The sequence below is a fragment of the Misgurnus anguillicaudatus genome, chromosome 23, assembly GCF_027580225.2.
Source record: "Misgurnus anguillicaudatus chromosome 23, ASM2758022v2, whole genome shotgun sequence".
Lineage (NCBI taxonomy): Eukaryota > Metazoa > Chordata > Actinopteri > Cypriniformes > Cobitidae > Misgurnus > Misgurnus anguillicaudatus.
This window is the reverse complement of record NC_073359.2, coordinates 19,301,890-19,314,391: the sequence shown is the minus strand read 5'-3', so window position 1 is coordinate 19,314,391 and position 12,502 is coordinate 19,301,890. Positions and strand designations below refer to the sequence as shown.

The 12,502-nt window shown below is 40.1% G+C and overlaps 1 long non-coding RNA gene across 1 annotated transcript; it reads left to right on the top strand.

The window, feature by feature from the left end:
- The first annotated feature begins 3,615 nt into the window (after window positions 1–3,615).
- On the top strand, window positions 3,616–5,078 carry LOC129455047 (uncharacterized). Its single transcript, XR_008648191.2, has 2 exons — window positions 3,616–3,941; window positions 4,450–5,078. It is a non-coding gene; the product is annotated as an uncharacterized lncRNA (long non-coding RNA).
- Window positions 5,079–12,502: the final 7,424 nt, after the last annotated feature.

Below are 12,502 nucleotides of genomic sequence, written 5' to 3'. Positions count from 1 at the left end.
TGCCGGCTATGTAAACGGTGTTTTTTATTTTTTATTTTTATAAAGTGTATTAAACTCGCACTACTCTTTACCCAGAATAACATGTACTTCTTCCGTGGTGACAAAGCGAGGTACATGATTTCTTCAATTTGTAAAAACACAAGTAAACTTTTTATTGTAAAATAGTCAAATAAAATAGTAAGACTAGACATAGGCTAACTGATGATCCTTACATATGAAATACCCGCACAAAATCATCTAGGTATATTCTTAAAGCGACGCTGGTTTTATTACACCATAATATAAGAATAATAAATCAGTATATACTATAAAGATTCACTTTGCTATCATTTCCAACTAATGTTGATTTATTGTGTTGTACTCAAAACATCTGAACTTTAGTCAGCTTTTTGGGAGGCTGGGCATTAATTTACTTTTTAAAGATTCCAACATCTAGTTGATTTTTAACCCTTACCTATACATGTTGCTTGGCTCACTGTAAACCCGGCATGCTTACCGTTATGTTTACCTTTAAATGACAGAGTATATAATAGCACTTACCCCATAAAACAAAAAATGTCATCACAGAAAACAGTAACAAACCATCTGGTAAATCGAGTGTTGTATAACAACGAGTGAAATCTATGTGTTAGTTCAGATTAAAAATACCTCGCTTTATTATATACAGCTCCACAAGGCAAAACAAAGATCTCACGTAGTCCATCATGTTACACAGGCAGTTTGATTATTGTGACCACCGTGTCCTTTAGTGCACTAGGGGCATTATGGGAAATGTAGTCATTTTCACAAGGCGAATCGAACGCTGCACACGTCAAAGGTGCATTGTGCCACTTCCAAAAAAGACAAAAATGCTAAATAATATACATAACTATATTATCAGTGGTCTATAAGGACCTTAAATAACGAACTGAATTGTTTCTATTACCTAAGAATGAGCCATTTTCATCTCCATACAGTGCGGGCCCCCCTTATATGGAAGTCACCGTCATATCTCTACAGTAGCCCTAAACGCACAAACTGGTCTAAAGAGCACGTTTCTTCCCTACGTTGTCTCAGACGATGACATGTTTGTCGTGCGACAGCTACCATATGCGTTTTAAAATTGAAGAGTGAGTTGTCTGTGGCAATTCACAATCTCACCACTAGATACCGCTAAATTCTACACACACCACCTTTAACTGGCTACTGTTTCCAAGATGCATTACGATCTAAGCCATCGCACTGGGAGAGAGAGTACATAGTGAGACATATTATTTACCATTTTATTTGTTGTTGTTGACACAATTTAATGTAAAGTGTAAGATCTTATTCATTTATAAAAAAAAAATAACAGCTTAAAGATAGCTATTAGGGCTGAAACTAAAAACCCTCATATTAGCTGTGTACATTATGAAACTGATTTTATTTCACCTGTTTTACAAGTTAAGAAAAATTTAAGCGCTCCGCATAAGAAGCAAGAATTCCTTTTCCTACGGGTGCGTAGAGCGGAGGATATAGAAAATACCGAGAAAGACCTTTCCCACTGACACTTTAATATTCTATAGCTTCATAACTCACACCGATGACTATGTGATGAGGGGCGTGTGAATTGCTGTGTTTAGAGGGCACGGGTCAGGATTTTTATGTTACAAATCAGAGCCTGAAATTTAGAGCTCTCACACCTCAGATACGACGCTCTGGCATGTTCATTTAGCTGCAAATTTGAAGGCTACTTTCAGGAATTCTCCATTAAATTGTTTAAAGCAAAGTTTTTAACACGGCATAGCTCAACTGTGCAGGATTCAAGGAGTTGCAGACGCTATTTTTGAGGACGGTGCAAGCACGACCGGAAGCTTAACAAAATCAGGGAGACACTTGTGGACAAACATTGTGTAAAGTTGTCTACGACGCTGCGGATTCTTGAAAGGAGAGAACAAATGTCACTTGAGCGTGATCACAAACGCAAGATGCCGTACGTGCGCGGACCTCCAGTTTTTAAAGAAATGCTTTCAGAACACTGCAGGAGTGAGCTTGTTAATCTTTTTTATGCGGTAATATCTGCAAATGCTGATGTGTGCTTGCCGCAAAATTATTGCGAAACTGATGCTGAGCGTGTAACCAACCTCAAGAAAAAAACAGATGTCGTGAAAAGTCTGGACAAGTCTTTTGATAAGAAGGTTCAAGTGTCTGTTAACGCCGATGAACCGATCATTGTGTTCATCAAAAAAGCTCTAGATACTTTGTGCGAATGTGGTGATGAGGAGTTTGAGGTTGCTGACATCCTCCGCATGTCTGCATATGTAATAGATGTATGTGTTGCCGTAGCGACAAAGAAGGACCAAACCAATGTGCGTGAAATTGTTGAAGTTGCTGCTGACTTTATGATCGACAAGGGTCTTGGCACATGCATACACTTTCTATTGTATCTAGACAACATCATAACCTTTGGTGATGATTGAAAACAATGCGAGTTCCTGGGACACCTCGTACACCTGAAAACACATTCACTTTTTTTCACGACCTTTAAACATTTGAACATGGTCTTTTAATTTTTCTTCACCTTCTTTCCATCTATAGGCTGTTTATTGATAAGTTCTGGTTTCAGCTCTTAGAAAGTTCGTGATAAATGTTTGTCTGAAATGTTACCACTACATTCGATCATTTGGACATGTAGACATCTTGTTCATACAAAGTGTGACCCTTGTTATATTATGTAAAAATAAAAGTGACTTGCATCAGTATGAAAAGCTAAATCTGCATGCATGACCTGATACAAATTTGGTGATTTTGTTACTTAGTGATTTTTTTACATAGACACGTCAGTTACTTTGCATATCCTATATAACTCTATGAAACCTACGCTTCAATAACTGAATCATGCCAACATTTTTACTCAAGAATTTCAATACTTACCAGGACCATTTTAAGCACATTACAATATACCTTCATTTATTTACCATTCGTAAAACATGCGTAGCTGCAACACTACCATTCAGTTAGACTTTACATTTCTAGACTATGTTTTTTCTCAAAGGTTGCTTATATTTACAGACAACACACTACACCTAAGTGTATCTTAACAATGGCAAACAGGAATACCAACGTTTGCAAACAAGTTTGATTTTTGACATGATTCACAGAAAGCGACAGTGAATCATCAAAGCGTTGCTAGTTTTTTAGTTTACGAAAGTTTACATTTTTACTTGCAAACAAACCAGGAAAATTATTCATCTGAACACTTTCACCAAACCTATGTCTTTGATGTATTTATGTAGACAATCTTTAGTTTTCATAGTTTTGATCTGTTCATGTCGAATTTCTTCTGTATATCTTCTAAAGATAAATATGGTCATTGTCCTTGGGTTTTCTCAGATTTCATTAAACTTTGAAACCTTCTTTGTCTTAATGCCATCAATGTATTTATTACTTATCCGCTATTTGTTATACTGTATGTCATATTTTTTAGTTTACACCATTCATTTTTATAGAAAGTTTCAGAAACTCACATTTACATGGAATTATGATACATTTTACTTTTAATTGTCCAGGAATGAGTGCTGGTTTAACAGGGGTAAACTACGGTGGCCGTCAGGGGTCACTGCCTTGCAATTAAAGAAAACACATGCAAATAGAAAAAACACCAGCAAATCAAGAAAACATCTTCATCAGTTTGACAACACATGCGCTGCAGATATCGCAACACATCAAAATACAGAAACGCGTTGCAAATATCACAACACGACCAAAAACAGAAACGCGTTTCAAATCTCACAACACATCCAAATACAGAAACGCGTTGCAAATTCTTACAACACGACCAAAAACAGAAACGCGTTCCAAATCTCACAACACAACGGAAGTGTTTCAGGGGGGTCACAAAAAGTGATGCACCGGTCTGAGAAGTGTTTTCGGTTTACATTCAATTCGTCCGTGGAGCTTTTGTGAGTTTACATCGATCAAATGTAAGTTTTTCTTGTTTATTTTAATATCCTAATTGCATATTTTTTAGCCTTTCTATTATTATTAGCCTATAGACTCAAATAACTTGACGAAATACATAATAAACTGTGAAACGTTGTGTTAGCTGGCTTAGTTACACAAATGTCACTAGATAGTGTTCTAAGAGGACAATAAATACCACATTCTTCATTAAAACAAGTAAAAATAACGTGTGTGTGTGTGTGTATACGTGTGTTTCTATGGGAGGTTTTTGTGCTAATAATAGCTTATTGAATGTCTAACCAAACGTCTTGTGTGTGTGTGTTTTATTTTCAGGCAGCAAACATACTGTTTATAACTATATACAATAGTGTTAATTCAAGTTGTTTTTCATATTTTATTTACACATTTATCAGTTTTATATCATCTCTTTTATTAATGTCTGAAACTTGTTTAATTTATATTGTGTGCTATGTGATTTTACGAATAGTTAACATAATTATTCTGTATTTTGTCTTTTTATTCTTCTAGGAAAGCTAAAGGACCTGCTATTACATTGAGAGCATCCTGAGCAGATGCAGTGTGATATGGTAGCATGATAGAAATTAACTGCAAGAGCCTGTAGAGAGGGATAAAGTCTACTGAGAGGAACACCACTGCCTTCCTTTTCACATTTGACAAACTAACGCACCAAAATTAACCAGAGTTTTGTTAGGTAGCTTTAAATTTGAGCTTGGGGCTTGTGTCAGACTGGTCTATCATTGTATCTATTCCAGAGCAAGATTTCTACTGCAAACTAAATAAAAATTAAATTGCATTAAAAAAAACATTTGTTTACTAGCTTAAAACAACATAACATATAACAAATAACACGTTTTCTAATTGTAACACAATTTTAAGTTAAAGTTAAGCATCAGGGCCATAATTTGTATTTTTCATTAGTAACAGCTTATGTTTTGTAGCTCAACTTCTGACAGTTTTAGATGCTGGTAGGTGATAATCTGGTCATACAGATTTACAATGTTAATGTTAATCTGAGAATGGTGATTATTTGTAATTATTTCTCTTGATTCTTTGTAGACCACTGCATTGTATTTCATATCATATCAGCTGCATATGAAGATGCATAAATTGGATTGACATTAAACATCTTGTTCAAAGATTCCTCTCCTGATTTTCTTCCTGGAATCTGCTCCATATTTAGCCACCTCAACCAGCTAAACCTTAAATGTAGTGAAGCTAACTACAACCAGAACATCAATCTTATCGCTTTGGCATGTACTGTATGACTTTTATTTGAATGAATAATACTATAACATCTTACAATGTTGATACTTCTTTTTAGTTCCTGCTAATGTTACCCACACAGAAAAGAGAGATTTCTGGTGTCACATAAAGCAGTTTTTATTTTTGCTGTCACAGCTGTAGAAACTGTAGAAACAATAAACACAAAGGCAAATCTGTGAGTTGTTGGATGTTTCTATACTGCTGGCAGTGTGACTTCTTCATATGTTTTATGAAGCATATATTACACAACATACGTTGCATATATTTCACTAATTACAAACTGATTTTACAAATTATAGATAAAGTAAAAACAAAAACACTTGTATTTTCACTACATGTATGAAATGCATATGCCACATACTAATATTATGTTGCTACATAGCCTCCAACTCAGACCCATTAAACAATTAATGGTTGCACAATATTTATCCTTAACTGTAACATCCATTATTTAACAATTAAACTGTATACATATTTACTGAACTGCATATATATATTTACTCTCAAATACCAACACATTACATTGTTTCATCTCACTCCTGCGATCTTGGCTCGTGGCCAACTCACACGCGATATTGCTTTGAATCGCTGATGCGAAGATTTACGCTCTAATTTACATATTAATACACAGTAAAACATTATATAAACACAGGAACGTTATCTCAACCATGACTTATGCAGATATATATCACAGATCTCACCTGTAGAAACAATAAACACAAAGGCAAATCTGTGAGTTGTTGGATGTTTCTATACTGCTGGCAGTGTGACTTCTTCATATGTTTTATGAAGCATAAGGCTGTTCTCTATCGCCCCCTAGCGTCACTCGCCAACCCACACAGATCTCAATGATATTTTAAAATGCACAAATAGCAAGTGTGAAAAAGCTAAACATTCTTTATATTTATATCTGCTGAACATAAATAAAATAAAGTACTAGGCAACTAAATTCCATTCCTCTACACCCTCCCCCACTTAAAAAAAAATGTATTTCTACATTTTACCACAAAAGGATTATTTTTCCTGGACGACCTGGTTTCTGCTACAAGACAAAAGGTAGGTTATCAGTAAGCATCAATAAAGTGCATTCATTTAGTCAGCCCCCTATTTACCATGGTTTACTTCTAGAAAAATAAAGGGGGTTATTTACTATTGTAAAGTTTTTCGACTAAGCACTTTAGCATTTATTCTGTCTCTTACTACCCATAATGAAAGCATATAAACAGTAATATCTATAATAGATCAATCTTACCATAAATCTAGACTCCAACAGTATCGGCCACATATTCACTAAATCTTGTCAACTTTTATTCTATTCTGCTTACTTTACAGGTCACCAATATATATCCTCTTCTTCTTATTCCTTTATTTGTCTCTAATTTACTGTCATATCTTCCATTTATCCCCAGGGCCTCCACAGGTTCAGTCCATCTGTGGGATGTAAACTTAATTCTTTCAGTTCTGAGGTTCTTGGTACCACCGTCGGTTCTCCCAGGGCATCATAAGTCAACATCTTTGGCTGGCGTCTCTGTCGTTGAGGGTAAGTGTATGATTGAGTCCTCTCCTGTTCACACTCTATTTCTCGATCCTCGTGTTCACACTCTGTTTCTTGATCCTCTTCTTCAGAGATGTTGTCCGCCTGTGAGATATTGTCTTCCTCTGCCGTCAGGATTTCCTGGTGTTCCATTTCTTCATGGACAGAAAAGTGCTCAGGGGATTCTGTTCTCTGTGCTATAGGTTCGAATGGTTCAGCCTCAGGATTTAGAGTGGTATGAGTTTCACTTTGGTCTGAGCCAGGTGGAAATCGATAGCGTAGTGCATATCTGTCATCATCATCACTGTCTGAGTCATTGTACTGTTCTGGCGATTCACTTTTCTTGGCTCTGCCCACGCTCCTACGCTTTTGCTGTTTCTGACTAACAGGATTTTCTACTGGTAAACTATCGCAAGGTAGCAGAAGATTTCTGTGTACTATCTTGCTTGGTCCACCGTTTTCAGGCTTGATCTCGTACACGGGACTGTCAGGGCTCTTCCTACTGATCACAGTGTATACACAATCTTCCCAATGTGAACGTAGTTTTCCTGGCCCTCCTCTTTGACTGAGGTTCCTAAGCAGCACTCGGTTGCCAGGCCATAGTTCAACACCTTGGGCTTTCTTGTCGTAGTATTGTTTTCCTCTCTGTGCCTCTTTGTTTGCGGTTCTTGATGCAATTCCGTAGGCTTCCTGCATCCGGGTCTGCCAGTTTCTCACATAATCTGCATAATTCTGGTGTTTTTCATCCATTGGCAAGTTAAACATGAGATCGATGGGAAGTCTGGGTGAGCGGCCAAATAAGAGGTAATATGGGGAAAACCCTGTTGCTTCACAGCGGGTGCAATTGTATGCATGAATCACCTTAGACAGTGAATTTTTCCAGTCAGCCTTCTCAACATCACTCAGTGTCCTGAGCATGGATAAGAGTGTCCTGTTGAATCTTTCAACTTGTCCATTGCCCATAGGATGATAGGGCGTTGTGTGAGATCCACGTACACCACAAGTCTTCTGGAGCTGATCCATCAGGTGGTTCTCGAATTCCCTCCCCATGTCATGATGGATTTTCTCAGGAAAGCCAAACTTGAGAGCAAAATCTCCAAAAACATGTTGCACCACAGTTTTTGCTGATTTATTTCTTGTGGCATAGGCCTGAGCAAAGCGTGTGAAATGGTCCATCACTACAAGTATGTATTCATATCCATTCTTGCATGTTTCGAGATGGAGAAAGTCGATGGACACTAGCTGGAATGGGTATGTAGTTTGAATTGGGACCAATGGAGCTTTTGGAGTCCTGTGAGGTTTCTTCTTTTTTAAGCACTCACATATGCGCATCACAAAGTTCTCCGTTTCTTTTTGCATCTGAGGCCAGTAGAATCTCTCACGTATTAAGTCTAGTGTCCTCTCCACTCCAAGATGTCCCATCTCTTTATGTAACTCTTTATAGACAGTTTGGTGATGTTCTCTTGGTAAAACAAGTTGGTTTCTCTTTCCTGCTCTTCTGTAGAGGACCCCTCCCTCATCCAAATAAAGCCTTGTCCACTGTTTCAGCAACATCTTAACATCCGTCGGCTCTTTCCTGAGAGTATGGCCAGATGGACGACTGTTGTTCCTTTTGAACATCAAAACACGGCTAATGACTGAATCCTGCTGTTGAGATTGCTTTATTTGTTCCAGAGAGAGACACTGTTCAGAAGGCAGTAAAACTTCATCATCCACCAACTGCATGGCCTGCACATCGATTCCATTTGTCCATAGAGGAGCATCATTCACAGGTAATGTTACGCCTTGCATCGTAGCACTGATAACATCTTGATTTACCTCTTCTGTGCACAGTTTCATGTACTGATCAATGTTTAGTGGCATTCTTGAAAGACCGTCTGCATCCGCATTGCATCTGCCTGGACGATATTTGATGGTAAAGTTAAAGTCAGCCAACTCTGCGACCCAGCGATGTCCTGTTGCATTAAGTTTGGCTGTTGTGAGGATGTACGTTAGGGGGTTATTATCTGTGTACACTTCAAAATGTGGAACATGGAACAGGTAATCTCTGAAGCGTTCACAAATCGCCCACTTTAACGCCAGGAACTCCAATTTTCCAGAATGCATGTGGTAGTTTTTCTCTGGTGGTGTAAGTGTTCTTGATCCATATGCAATCACTGACATCTTCTCTTTACATTTCTGATACAGGACTGCTCCTAGACCATCCTGTGATGCATCGCAATGGAGGACAAATGGCAGCGTCAGGTCAGGGTATGCAAGGATTGGTGGCTGTGTTAAGTGATCTATCAAGTTATTCAATGCATCTTGGTGAGTCTGTGTCCAGGTTATGGGAGTGTTGGGTGGTACCTGTCCTTTTGACTTTGTACTCGCTTTCTTTCTCTTTCCCTTTGTTTCAACAGGTAGCATACTTTTTGGTGATGCGGCTATCAGCTGGTAGAGAGGTCTTGCCAGACGGGAGAAATTAGGAATGTATGTTCTGTAGTAGGAAAGGAATCCCATCATCTTTCTCAACTCCCCTACTGTAGCTGGTGACCTGAGCTTTAATGCCTGCACAGGTGCTATTTCAGCAGGATCCATCGAGTATCCCTCTTCTGACACGATGCGGCCCAAGAAACGTACTTTCTTTTTAAACAGCTCACATTTGTGGGGACTCAGCTTGACTCCATGCTTTTGATATCTCTGGAGTACTGTGCGAACATGATTCACATGGTCATTAAAGGAAGAGCTATGTACAAGGTTGTCGTCCAAGTAGGGTTGGCAGATGGTATCACGTAGACCTTCAAGACAAGCTTCCATGTTCCTCTGGAATTCAGCTGGGGCCGAACTAAGGCCAAACGGGATCCTGTTCCACTGGAATAGCCCCCATGGTGTAATAAAGGCTGTCAATGGTTGGCTCTCTGCGTCAAGGAAACCTTGGTGGTAGGCTTTACCTTGGTCCAAGACCGAAAACCAAGAGCTGCCACTCAGGGAGTCTAACATGTCCTGGATTCTTGGGATGGGGTGTCTATCAGGTACAGATTTGCGATTCAGCTCTCGATAGTCGCAGCATAGTCTCAGGCTACCGTCCTTTTTCCTCACGCATACCACTGGTGAGGAGTAAGGGGATCTCGATTTGCTTATCCACCCTTTGTTCAGCAGGTCCTGGAGGTACTCCTTCACTTCCTGTAAGAGGGGTTTAGGCACAGAGATGTACGTCTTTTGCACAGGTGTCTTGTCGTGCAGAGTAATGTGCATATGCAGTGAGGGAATGCAACCAACATCATTATCATCGGCGGCAAAAGCATTACACTCTTCTCTTAATAACTGTCGTACTACCTGTTGTTGTTCCTCCGTTAGGTGTTCAAGCTTTATTGGGGGATCCCACTGATTGGGTCTCTCTGTTTGGCCTGATGTTACACTCACTTCACAGGTTTGCATGAGATGAGGGTTTTGTTCACTCCCAGGTGTTTTGTGTGTCTCACAAGCTTGTAAGGGCTCTGCTGTGGCTGGATAGGCTGTCTTTATCATTTGGAGATGTCCCAGGATAAGACGTGGGGTCAGTTCGAGACACTGTTTGGTAGTATTGGTGACAGCAACTGGTACCTGGGTTGTCCTTCCTGCCGTCACTTTGACTAACCCTTCTTGGATCACTATACCCTCCGGTAGCGGTGACGGCTCACAGGGGACAAACAGTAAGGTTTGTTCTGAAGCCTGTGCCCCAATGCGTACCCGTGCATTAATGGTTGTTATGTGTTCTGCTTTTAGCAGTACCCTTTGTTTCCCGGCTCGAACAGTTCCGACATTTACGTAGGAGTTTGTGGTTTTTAACAGCTTAAGCATTGACTTTGCGGTTGTAATGGATACAGAGAAGGCTTGGCTTATCATGTGTGTTGTGTTTGGCTTAGATCTTCGTTTTTCCCACCTGTTGACCATCTCCTCAATGACATTAAAGCCAATAATAGGGTTTTCAGCCACATTAGGGTCATTTGTCACGAGAATGGGTACTTGAAGAGCTTCTTCTGTGTCAATATCACTGGGAAGCCGAAATCTCACCTCTACCCAGCCTTCAAATGGGATCTCTGTGTTGTTTGCAGCCAGTCCTGTGAGTGTTCCTGGGCCCAGGAGTTCATCAATGGGTCGGATGATGGCATGTGGTAAGTATTGTTTTCTCCAATCAGCATTGATAATACTTGCTTGGGCTCCTGTGTCCCACAAGGCCTCCACTGTGATGTCATCCAGTTGGCAGTGAACCAAGCATCTCCTTCCAATCAGTTTAAGAAGTTTTGTTTGGTCAGAGGGGGACAGATAACATACTGGTACATTACCATCAGGGGTCATTTTAACTACTTGCATGCTGGACTCACTGTTGTTTACGTTTTCACAGTGTTGGACTTGAAAGGGTCTGAAAGCCTGCTTCATCACTGGACTTGGTTGGGACCCGGGAAGAGACTGGACTACTGCGGGCCCCTGTTCAGCAGTCCCACCCCATTTCCCGACATTGGTCGTCTTTGTCTGCAGCCTCGAGACAGATGTCCTTCTTGCCCGCACCGGAAACAGTGTCTGCATTCTTCACCTCTCTGTGCTTCCTGACATGACCGACAACCTCTTGGCAGTCCCTTGGCCCTCTCAGCTCTTTGTGGTAATGCAGCTGATTGTGAATGTGACCTGGTTGCTTCCATTGTCTCACGAAAGATCTTTGTCATTTCCATGACGTTTGCCTTGAGGTCTTCAATGGCTTTGGTAGTATCAGTGTCAGCATCTTTACCTCGTCCTTGTTTCTTTTTGTCCCTGACTACTGTGTTATCTTTTTCCCTGACTTCAACCTCATTTCCAAACTGCCTACTTTCACAAGGGTGCTCGACTGCCTGAATTTCACTTAGCTTAAGGGGCTTTGGTGTCACAGCCTTTCTCAATTTGGTTTGTCTTTCTAATTCTAAGTTAGCAGCTTCACCTAACTTCTCAATTAACACCTCATCTGTCACTTTTGGATCTTCAAGGTATGGTTTGATCTGGAACTTGACAGCATCACTAAAAAGTCCAGTCTCAAGTGAACGGAGGAACTTTCGTTGAATGAGTTCAGGGCTAAACTGTTCTCCATCCTTTTCATCTCCAGACTTCCAAAGCAATTTCTCTCTCAGCTCTATAGCTCGAAACAAATAACTCTGGGCAGACTCTTTGGGTTCCTGTGATATGTTCATTAGCCTGTGCAGTAAGTCTGATGAGGAGTCAATTTTGTAGTGCCCTCTCAGAATCGTCTTCAGTGTGGGGAGCGTAAGGTCTCTTTTTATCTCCAGCAGCTCTCTTAGGTGGAGGCCCGGACTCACAGCTCTCACGACTGCTTCGATGATTTCAGCCTCCGAGTAACCCTTCTTTAATCCAGACTCTATTTGATTGGTCAGACTGGTGTATGACAGCTTCTCTTTTTGGCCTGCTTCTCCAATCTGTCCAAATATTCTGAATTCTTTTCTCAGGGTCATCTCAGGCATCGAATCAAACTGTCGGAGTATGGTCTCCCTCCTGCTTGTTCCTTGTCTGCTGCTCTGAAGTTTCGCCTCCAAGGCCACAATCTTTTCCTCCAGCGTACGTCGGACATCATCTTGTCTCTTTTGTAGCTCTGCATACTCCTTTTTCAGTTCCCCGATTTCATCAGGTTCTGCGGGTGGGTTCTCTGGGTCTTCAGGCTTTTCATATTGCTCCAGGAAACACAGAAGTTCATTTAGAAATCCTTCATAATTTTCTTCTGTTTCACCTTCCTCAATTTCCTCCAGTGTTCTCTCTGCTAGT